Source organism: Grampus griseus (assembly GCF_964374135.1).
Source record: "Grampus griseus genome assembly, chromosome: 6".
NCBI classification, from domain to species: Eukaryota; Metazoa; Chordata; class Mammalia; order Artiodactyla; family Delphinidae; genus Grampus; species Grampus griseus.
Genome location: NC_139000.1, coordinates 4,855,927 through 4,868,016, shown reverse-complemented (window position 1 = coordinate 4,868,016; position 12,090 = coordinate 4,855,927).

Sequence of the window (12,090 nt, the reverse complement as noted above, 5' to 3'; positions counted from 1 at the left end):
TATTTACACAGTATTACCATCTATATATAATGAGCTTCTTATCTTCCTTTCCAGCCCTTACTCTTTTCGTGTGTTTTCCTTCCTGCACTGGCTGGGGCCCCCCAAGTACAATGCTGGATAGCAGTGCTGACAGTGGGCAACCTTATCTTTTTCCTTGTTTCGAAAGGAAGGCTTCAACATTCTGTTTTTTGTAAAAGATAGATATCCTTTTACAGATTAAGGAAGTACTCTTCTATTTCTATTTTGCTAAGAGTTTTTTTTTTTTTAATAAATTTATTTATATTTTTATCTTTGGCCACGTTGGGTCTTTGTTGTGGTGCGCGGGCTTCTCATTGCGGTGGCTTCTCTTGTTGCGGAGCACGGGCTTTAGGTGTGCGGGATTCAGTGGTTGTGTCACCCGAGCTCTAGAGCACAGGCTCAGTAGTTGTGGCCCACGGGCTTAGTTGCTCCGCAGCATGTGGGATCTTCCTGGACCAGGACTCGAACCCGTGTCCCCTGCATTGGCAGGCAGATTCTTAACCACTGTGCCACCAGGGGAAGCCCTGCTAAGAGTTTTTAAAAATCATGCATGGATATTGAATTTTATTAAATGACTTTTACATATCCACTGAGAAAATTATCTAATTCTGTTAATATGGTGACTTAATGTCGATTTTCAGATGTTAAGGTAACTTTTCATTCGTGGAACAAACCCGTCTTGACCGTGATGTATTATCCTTTTTCTGTATCGAACATTGTGGATATTTTGTTCAGGGCTTTTGGCATCTGTGTTCATAAGTGAAATTGATCTGTAATTTTCATTTTTGTTTATGGTTTTGGTAGCAGGGTTATGTTGGTCTCATTACAAGAGTTGCGAAGGGATTCTCATTTTCTTTTTGGAAGTGCTGTGTAAGATGAGTCATTTCTTACAGTGTTCCTCAGAGGGGTGTTGTTAAAACTTCCCATCAGCATCTCAGATTTGTCCATTTCTCCATGTCGGCCCTTGCTTCAGATATTTTGAGGCTATGTAGTTAGATGCATACATATTTAGAAATTGTTAAATCTTTTTGACGAGTGAACCTTGTATCTTTTCTCTATTGGCATGGCAGTTATGCATTCTTTCACTCTATAGTGGTGCCCCAGAGACTGCACACTTGCATTCTTGACTTCTGAAAGCCTAGTACTTTTTCTCCTTTCTAGACAATTCAAGAACTAATTCGAGAGGGCTTCCCTGGTGGCGCAGTGGTTGAGAGTCCGCCTGCCGATGCAGGGGACGTGGGTTCATGCCCCGGTCCGGGAAGATCCCACATGCCGCGGAGCGGCTGGGCCCGTGAGCCATGGCCACTGAGCCTGCGCGCCTGGAGCCTGTGCGCCTGGAGCCTGTGCTCCGCAACGGGAGAGGCCACAACAGTGAGAGGCCCGCGTACCACAAAGAAAAAAAAAAAAAGAACTAATTCGAGAATACTCTTAACTCCATGTGCCTTCCTGAATCACACACTGTTGGTTTGTATTTTAATTCTCCATATTTTAAATCTCCATATTTTAAACCTCCATGAGACATGATTATTGTTTATACAGTTCATGCTCATTTAGGTTTACCCACATGCTGACTGGTTTTTGTGGATTTTTCCTTCTCTCCTGCATGTCTGACTTTCCATTTGGGATTATCTCCCTTTGGCCTGAAAACACGGTTCAGTCTTGTCTTGGTGTAGGTCTGCTTGTGATGAATTCTGTTTCTGTTTGTCTGACAATATCGTGATTTTTACCTTCATTCATGAAAGAGATTTAGAGTGAGTATAGAAGTGTGGTTGGTGACTTCCTTTCAGTACTGAAGATACTCCATCGACTTGTCTCCCCAGGTGCTTCTACTGGGGAGTCTCATTCATTGTTACCTTTGAAGGTAATGTGTCCTTTTTTTTTTCCTTCTCTATCCACTTAAAGATGTTCTTTCTGTCTTTGTCTTTCAGAAGGTTAACCATGCTGTGCTTAGATGTGTACAGTCAGCCCTCCCTATCTGTGGGCCCAACCAGCTGCGGGGTCACATACTGCTTAAGATTTGAGGTTGACTCTGCTGCTGACCCCGTGGGTACAGAGGGCTGGCTCTGGGACCTGAACTTCGGTGGATTTTGGTATCCAGAGCGGGTCTTGGGACCAATCCCCTGTGGATACTGAGGGACCCACTGTATTTCTTTTTAATTATCCTACTTGGGATTCATAAGGCTTCTTGAATTTAGGGCTTGATGTCTTTCAGTCAAGCACCAATCAGAAGGCATAAACTGGAGTAATTTGAACAGAGAAAGATTAATATAAAGAATTATTAACTGTGAGAGAAAAGCGACTATGAAGGTGTAGAGGGAATGCTAAAGTTACCCAAGGGTGAAGGTGAATGCCCGAGGAAAGCAAAACTCAGGAGGGCCCAAGTCCCTATGCTGGGATCCAGAGCTCGTTGGAGAAGGTGTGGTTACTTACAGTCCACTGGGGGTGCTGAGAAACACACTGGGTCACCCAGGCCAGAGCTGGTTCAGAGCTGGGTGAGCCGAGGCTGGCAGGTGGGCATGCGTGCAGGGTGGCACAAGGCCTGGGGGCCACAGTGAGAGGATGAGCAGGTCAGGCTGGGCTGCAGGCTTGCCGAGAGACAGCAAGATGCGGGTAGAGGGTGTGGCTGGGGCAGAATGCACTGGATGCCTCCCGACACGTTCCTCTAGTAGCCCTGCGGTCAGAGTGAGAAGAAAACAGCGGTCTCCACACCTGGAGCCGGCGCCTGCTGCAGGACCCCTCCAGGGACAAAACCCTGTGCTCCCTGCACACGGGAAACGCTCACTTTAGAGCACCAGATAAACGGGAGACGTGGACGTGAGGAATGAGAAACTGGTAACTGGCACGATCGGTTTTGGAAACTTCTTTAAAAACAGCTTTATTGAGGTGTGATCTACATATCATTTTGAGTATAACATGAAATTTAGTACATTTATAAAGTTGTGTAACTATCGCCATGAACCAGTTTTTAAACAATTCCATCGCCCCAAAGGATCCCTCGTGCCGTCTGCAGTCTTTCCACTCACAGGCAACCACCGGTCTGCTCTCCGTCTCTAGATTTGCCTTTTCTGTACATTTCATTTCAACAGAAGCAGGAAGTACACAGTCTTTTGTGTCTGGCATCCTTCACACGCATGTTTTTGAGGTTCATCCACGTTGTGTGTCAGTTCCTTCCTCTTCAGTGCTAAGTGGTGTTCCGTTGTATGGAAGTATGTTTTGTTCATCCTTTGACCAGTTGGTGGACATCTGGATTATTTCCACTTTTGGGCTATTGTGGAATAATACTGCTATGAACATTGCTTCTACTGTGTTTTTTCCTTTTCTGTTGGTGCTCCAGTTGGACATCTCATCCCGTCTCTTCCTGCCCTGTGTTTTGTCCATACTTTTCTCTCTTCATGCTTCATTACACATCTAGCTCCTAATCTATCTCCAGTTCACTAATTCTGTTTTTTTAAAGATTTATTATTTATTTATTTTTGGCTGCATCGGGTCTCAGTTGAGGCATGCGGGATCTTCGTTGGCACACAGGCTCTTCATTGTGGAGCACGGGTGTCTCTCTAGTTGTGGTGCACGTGTTTTCCCTCTCTGGCTGTGGCGCGTGGCTCCGGGCCACGTGGGCTCTGGAGTTTTGGGCACGCGGGCTCTAGTTGAGGCGCGCAAGCTCAGTAGTTATGGCGTGTGGGCTTAGTTGCCCCGCGGCACGTGGGATCTTAGTTCCCCGACCAGGGATCAAACCCGCGTCCCTTGCATTGCAAGGCGGATTCTTTACCACTGGACCACCAGGGAAGTCCCGATTTTGTTAAACACATTCACTGAGTTCCTTATATCAGTTAATGCATTTTTTGGTTCTAGAATTTCCATTTCCCCTCTATTTTGCATCCAATTACTTGCTGAAATTCTCAGTCCTGTCTTACACCTAGACAGAGTATGTGTTGCGCTTTCAGCCCCTGCAGGTCTGATTATGTCCATTGTTTCTGGTCTTCTTCTGTTCATGCTTCTTTGTCCCCTTTGTGTTCCTGGTTAATTTTTGTTGTATATGAAAAATTAAATATATTGAGGCCTAGGATGATGTCAGCCTCCTCCAGGGAGGCTTTGCATTTGCTTCTGGCAGGTGCCTGGGTGCTAGGAATCCAGACTGAAGCTGGTTTGGTACAGGGCTGTGAGGGCTGGTATACTCGTAGTCACACAGCTGCAAGGTTATCTCCTTTGGGGTCTCAAAATATGAATTCTGGACTTTTTTTTTTTTTAAACCTCCCTTTTCTCAGAAGTGCTGCCGAGCTTCTCAGACACCTCTTCTGGAATTGGCAGGAATGTGACCCCAAATGTCAGGCTTCCTCCCTGGATTTCTGTCTCCTCCTGAATCCTGGCCCAGTAATTCTTCCTTCACCTGCTAGCTCTCTGATGAATGCAGGCAGGGATTTAAAAATACTTGGTGTAGCTTTCCTAGCAGGATGGCTGGTCTGAATTACCTAGTGTGCCATTCCCAGAAGTGGAAAATTCCTTCTTAAACGTTTTTAGAATAAACTTGTCAAGAACCGTATAAAATCCTGTTGGGATTTTCTTTGGAATAGTTTTGAAATATATACATTAATATGGGGGGATAATTGACATCTTTAAGAAACTTAATCTTCCTACCCATGAATATGTGTATCTCTCAACTATTAAGGTCTTTATTATTTTAAAATGAAACCTTATTTTTTCATTTAAAAATATATAATTTTATTGAGGCATAATTGACATATAGTGTTAGTTTCAGGTGTACAGTGTAACGATTGATGTTTATATATTTTGCGAAATGATCACCGCAGTAAACCCAGCTAACATCCATCATCACATAGTTACAAAAGTTTTTTTCTTGCGATGACAACTTTTAATATCTACCCCACGAGCAACTTTCAAATATGCAGTACAGTATTACTAACCATAGTGACTATGCTGTATATGACACCCCCATGACTTACTGTATAACTGAGAATCTATACCTCTTGACGCCCTTCACCCGTTTCGCCCACCTCTCCTACCTCAGGCCACCACCAGTCTGTTCTCTATACCTGTGGACTAGGTCCTATTTTTTTTGCTCCAGATTCCACATATAAGTGAGACCATATGGTATTTGTCTTTCTTTGGCTTATTTCACTTAGCATAATGCCCTCAAGATCATCTTTGCTGTTGCAAACGGCAAAATTTCACTTTTTCTGGCTGAATAATATTCTATTGTGTATGTATACACCACATCTTTATCCATTCATCCGCTGCTGGACTCTTAAGTTGCTTCCATGGCTTAGCTATAGTAAGTAACGCTGCCATGAACCTTGGGGTGTATATAGCTTTTTCTGTTTGTTGTTATAGAAAGATAAAAATGTATCTGCTTTCATAACCCCTCCTACACCCACATATAGCTTTTTAAAATTTAATTTTTAAATTAATTTTTATTGGAGTATGGTTGCTTTACAATGTTGTATTAGCCTCCACTGCACAACAAAGTGAATCAGCCATACACAGACAGATATCCCCTCCCTTTTGGACTTCCCTCCCATTTAGGTCACCACAGTGCCTTAGGTAGAGTTCCCTGTGCTCTGCAGTATGTTCCCATCAGCTGTCTATTTCATGCATAGTATCAATAATGTATATGTGTCAATCCCAGTCTCCCAGTTCCTCCTACCCCACCCCACCCCTTTCCCCCTTGGTGTCCGTACATTTGTTCTCGAAGTCTGTGTCTCTATCTCTGCTTTGCAACTAAGATCATCTGTACCATTTTTCTCGATTCCACACATATGTGTTATTATACGATATTTGCTTTTCTCTTTGACTTACTTCACTCTGTATGACACTCTCTAGGTCCATCCACGTCTCTACAAATGACCCAATTTCATCCCTTGTTATGGCTGAGTAATATTCCATTGTATATACGTACCACATCTTTATCCATTCCTCTGTCAATGAACATTTAGGTTGCTTCCATGTCCTGGCTATTGTAAATAGTGCTGCTATGAACATTGGGTTGCATGTGTTTTTTTGAATTATGGTTTTCTCTGGGTATATATGCCCAGTAGTAGGATTGCTGGGTCATATGGTAGTTCTATTTTTAGTTTTTTAAGGAACCTCCAGACTGTTTTCCATAGTGGCTGTATCAATTTACATTCCCACCAGCAGTGTATGAGGGTTCCCTTTTCTCTGGCATTTACTGTTTGTAGATTTTTTGGTGATGGCCATTCTGACTGGTGCAAGGTGATACCTCATCGTAGTTTTGATTTGCATTTCTCTAATAATTAGTGATGTTGAGCAGCTTTTCATGTTTGTTGGCAATCTGTATATCTTCTTTGGGGAAATGTCTATTTAGGTCTTCTGCCCAGTTTTTGATTTGGTTGGTTGTTTTTTTGATATTGAGCTGCATGAGCTGCTTGTATATTTTGGAGATTAACCCTGTCAGTTGCTTCGTTTGCAAATATTTTCTTCCATTCTGAGGGTTGTCTTTTTGTCTTGTTTATGGTTTCCTTTGCTGTGCAAAAGCTTTTAAGTTTAACTGGGTCCCACTTGTTTAAATTTTCATTACTCTAGGAGATGGGCCAAGAAAGATGTTGCTGTGATTTACGTCAGAGTGTTCTGCCTATGTTTTCCTATAAGAGTTTTATAGTGTCTGGGCTTACATTTAGGTCTTTAATACATTCTGAGTTTATTTTCGTGTATGGTGTTAGGGAGTGATCAAATTTCATTCTTTTACACGTAGCGTCCGGTTTTCCCAGCACCACTTACATATAGCTTTTTAAGTTTGTGTTTTTGTTTTCTTCAGATAAATATCTAGAAGTAGAATTGATGGTTCATACAGTAGTTCTATTTTTAATTTTTTCAGGAATCTCCATACTGTTTTCCATAGTAGCCGCACCAATTTACATTCCCACCAACAGTGCACAAGGATTCCCTTTTTTCCACCTCCTCACCAATCCTTGTTATTTCTTTTCATTTTGATGATGGCCATTCTAACAGGTGTGGGGTGATATCTCATTGTGGTTTTGATTTGCATTTCCCTGATGATGAGTGATGTTAAACATCTTTTCATGTATCCGTTGGCCATTGTGTGTCTTCGTTAGAAAAATGTTCAGATATCCTGCCCATTTTCGAAAAGTATTTTTTTTTGCTATTGAGTTGTATGAGTTTTTTCATGTATTTTGGATATCAACCCCTTATTAGGAATATGATTTGCAGATATTTTCTCCCATTTGATAGGTTGTCAATTCATTTTGTTGATGGTTTCTTTTGTGCACAGAAACTTTACTTTGTTGTAGTCCCATCTTGTATTGTTTTGCTTTTGTTGCCTTTGCTTTTGGCTTCAAATCTAAAAAATCATTGTCAAGACTGATGTCAAAGAGCTTACTGCCTGTGTTTTCTTTTGGGAGTTTTATGGTTTCAGGTCTTACATGCAAGTCTTTAATCCATGTTGAGTCAATTTTTGGGTGTGGTGTAAGATAGTGGTTTTCCCAACACCATTTATTGAAGAGACTGTCCTTTCCCCATTGTGTATTCTTGGCTCCTTTGCCATAAATTGACGATATATGTGTCGATCTACTTCTGGGCTCCTTCTTCTGTTCCGTTGATCTATGTGTCTGTTTTTATGTGAATACCATACTGTTTTGATTACTATAGCTTTGTAATATAGTTTGATACCAGGGAGCATGATGGCTCCAGCTTTGTTCTTCTCTGTCAAGATTGCTTTGGCTATTCAAGGTCTTTTGTGGTTCCACACAAATCTTAGGATTATTTCTCCTATTTCTGTGAAAAATGCCATTGGAATTTTGATAGGAATTGCATTGAATCTATAGATTGCTTTGGGGTAGTATGGACATTTTAACAACGTTAGCTCTTCCAATCCATGAGCACAGAATATCTTTCCATTTATTTGTCTTCTTCAATTTCTTTCACTAATGTCTTAAAATTTTTAGTGTACGGGTCATTCACCTCCTTGGTTAAATTTATTCCTAGGTATTCTCTTCTTTTTGATGCAATTTTAAATTGTATATTATAAATGAGATGGCTTTCTTTCTTTTTAAATTCATTAATTTTTTTTGGCTGCGTTGGGTCTTCGTTGCTGCGTGTGGGCTTTCTCTAGCTGCGGCGAGTGGGGGCTACTTTTCATTGCGGTGCGTGGGCTTCTCATTGTGGTGGTTTCTCTTGTTGCAGAGCACAGGCTCTAGGCACACGGGCTTCAGTAGTTGTGGCTTGTGGACTCTATAGAGTAGTTGTGGTGCACAGGCTTAGCTGCTCCACAGCATGTGGGATCTTCCAGGACCAGGGATCGAACCCATGTCTCCTGCATTGGCAGGTGGATTCTTAACCACTGCGCCACCAGGGAAGTCCCTTAATTAATTAAGTCCCTTAATTTCTTCTTTTTCTTTTTTCTTTTTTTTGCGGTGCGCAGGCCTCTCACTGTGGTGGCCTCTCCTGTTGCGGAGCACAGGCTCCGGACATGCAGGCTCAGCGGCCATGGCTCATGGGCCCAGCCGCTCCGTGGCATGTGGGATCCTCCTGGACCAGGGCACAAATCCGTGTCCCCTGCATCGGCAGGCGGACTCTCAACCACTGCGCCACCAGGGAAGCCCCCCTTAATTTCTTATAATTCACTATTAGTGTATAGATACATAACATTTTTGTACATCGATTTTGCATTCTGCAACTTTACTGAATTTGTTTATTCTAATATTTTTTGATGGAGTTGAGTGTTGTCTATATATAATATCATGTCATCTGCAAACAGTTTTATATCTTCCTTTTCAATTTGAATGCCTTTTGTTTCTTTTTCTTGCCTAACTGCTCTGGCTAGGATTTCTAATACTTATGTTGAATAAAAGTTGTGACAGGGGGCATCCTTGTCTTGTCCTGGTCTTTTTTTTTTGGCTGTGCTGTGCGGCTTGCGGGATCTTAGTTCCCCGACCAAGGATTAAACCCCCGCCACAGCAGTGAAAGCACTGAGTCCCAACCACTGGACTGCCAGGGAATTTATTTTTTTATTTCTTTTTTTTTTTTTTTTCCAGTGTCTGTCTTGTTCTGATCTCTAAGGAAAAGCTTTCAGCTTTTCACCACTATGGTTAGCTGTGGGCTTGTCATATATGACTTTTATTATGTTGAGGTATGTTCCCTCTATACCCATTTTGCTGTGAGATTTTTATCATACATGATGTTGAATTTTATCAAATGCTTTTACAATACCTATTGAGATGGTCTTTTGGTATTTATCCTTCATTTTGTTAATGTGGTGTATCACATTGATTTGTAGGTGTTGACCCATCCTTACATCTCTGGAGTAGATCCAACTTGCTAATGATGTATGATCCTTTTATTGTATTGCTGAATTTTGTTTGCTAATATTTTTTGTTGAGGATTTTTGCATCTACGTTCCTCAGGGATATTGGCCTGTAGTTTTCTTTTCTTGTGGCATTCTCATCTGTTTTTGGTGACAGGGTAATGCTGGCCTTTTTTTTTTTTTTTTAAAAAAGTGTTTGGAAGTGTTCCCTCCTCTTCTAGTTTTTGGAAGAGTTTGAGAAGAACTGATATTACTTCTTCTTTGAATGTTTGGTAGAATTCACCAGTGAGGTCCTCTGGTCCCAGACTTGTTCGTTGAGAGGTTTTTGATTACTGATTCAATCTCCTTACTAGTAATCTGTCTGCTCAGATTTATTTCATGATTCAGTGTTGGTAGGTTGTATGCATCTAGGTATGTATCTGTGTCTTCTAGGTTTTTATCTGTGTCTTCTAGGTTGTCAGATTTGTTGACATATAATTGTTCCCAGAAGTTTCTTAGGAGCCTTTGTATTTCTGTGGTATCAGTTTTAATAGCTCCTCTTTCATTTCGGATTTTGAGTACTCTTTTTTTCTTGGTGAGTTTAGCTAAAGGTTTGTCCATTTTGTTTATCTTTTCAAAGAACCAGCTCTTTCACTGATCTTTTCTATTGTCTTTTTAGTCTGTATTTTGTTTATTTCCACTCTAATCCTTTATTTCCTTCCTTCTACTAACTTTGGGTTTCATTTGTTCTAGTTCCTTGAAATTTAGAGTGTTTATTTGAGCTTTTTGTTTCTTGATTCAGGTGTTTATTATTAATTTCCCTTTTAGAACTGCTCTTGCTGCATCCGGTAAGTTCTGATATGTTGTATTTCCATTTTCATTTTTCTTAATGTATTTTTTATTTTCTTCTTTGACCTATTAGTTGCTCGGTAGTATACTGTTTACTCTCCATGTATTTTTGGATTTTCCCATTTTCTTGTAATTTCTATACTTTCATACCATTGTGACTGGCTAAGATGCTTGATATAATTTCAACCTTCGTACATTTACAACGACCTGTGGTCTAACATGTTACTTGTGCTGGAGCATGTTCCATGTGCTCTTAGAAGAGTGTACTCTGTGGCTTTTGGATGGAATGCTCTGTATGTATCTTTAAGTCCGTCTGGTCTAATGTGTTTAAGGCCAACGTTTGCTTATTGATTTTCTGTCTGGATGATCTATCCATTGATGTAAGTGGGGTATTAAAGTTCCCTACTATTACTGTATTGCTGTGTATTCTCCCTTTAAGTCTGTTACTATTTGCTTCGTATATTTAGGTTGCTCGCATTTGGGTGTGTAAATATTTACACGTTATTTTCTCTTGCTGGATCACCCTTTTTCCTATAAGGTCTTATACATCTCTTATTGGGTTTATTCCTAGTACCTTAAGAATTGTGATGTTAGTATAAACTGGATATTTGAAGAATTATGTTTTCTAGTAGTTCGTTGTTAACTATCGTGATTTTCTTACTAATCTCTTTTCTTGTTGCATTGGCTAGTATCTCCAGTACGACAGTGAAAGACAAGGTGACAGTGGGATCCTTACCTTGTTCTATTTTAAAGGAACTTCTTTAAATATTTCATCATTAAGTATAACGTTTGCATGAGATTTTAGAAAGTAACATTTATTAGATTAAGGAAGTTTTTGATTTCTACTTACCTAAGACTGTTAGTTATTTTTTAAATAAAAATTACGAATGGGGGTTTTAATTTTTTAACAGTGGTCTTTCTGACTGCTGAGGTGATTAGATGGTGTTCTTCCTTTAATCTGTTAATGTATTTTATTCAGGAGCGGCTAGGCCATGTTGTGAACACTTACAAGCCCTGAAATCTCAGCAGCTTATTAGTAAGTGCAAATTCGTTTTTCATTCGTGTAAAGCCCAGTATGGAACAGTGGGAGTAGTCCCTGACTGGGCTCCCTCCAGTTAGGGCTCTGCCATCTCAACACCTGGAATCTAAGTATGCCATGGTGGAGAAAGTACACATGGAGGTGGCACAGCTGTTCTCAGTTCCCCAGGAAGGAAAGGCGTACCAGATGGGAATGCCCAAATAAGGGTCTAAGAAAAGGGATCAAGTACTGTCATCACTCCATCCTTGCATCTGCGGATGTGCCCAATGGGGAGTCTTGAGTTTTACGTTATCACTGGTTTGGGGTTGCTAAGATTATAATTTTTGCATCAGTAATTTTGCCTATAATTTTCCTTCTTGTCCTTGTCTGGATTTGGTGTCAAGGTTGTATTCCACTCATAAAACAAGTTGAGAAGTGTTTCCCTTCTTCTGTTCTCAGGGGCATTCGTCTAAGACTGAAGCTACCTGTTTAGCATAAATTACCTGTTAAGTCTGTCTGGACCTGATGTTTGTGAGTGGATTTCAAATCCAACTTAATTTCTTTAATGTTAAGTACCTCTTCTTTGTAGTACTTATTATGGTTGCAGTATTTCACTTGTATCATTTTTCAATTAAGAGGATTCAGTGAGGTAGAGCTGCCTGCAAAGTGCTTGGTACTCAATATATGCTAAATAATAATAGTGGCGATAGCTCACCAGATACTGTTCCAGGTATAACTTGCTGAGCCTTCACAGACTGTATGAGGTAGAGCTGTCCTTACCCCCACTTCCAGATGGAGAAACTGGGGAACAGAGAAGGGACCACAGAGATGGGGACAAAAGACCCCCCCCAACACCTGCCAGGCACCCAGCCCACAAGGAGGTCACAGAAAGGAGACAGCTCAGTTGTCACTTTGACACACGCGGCATGTGGTA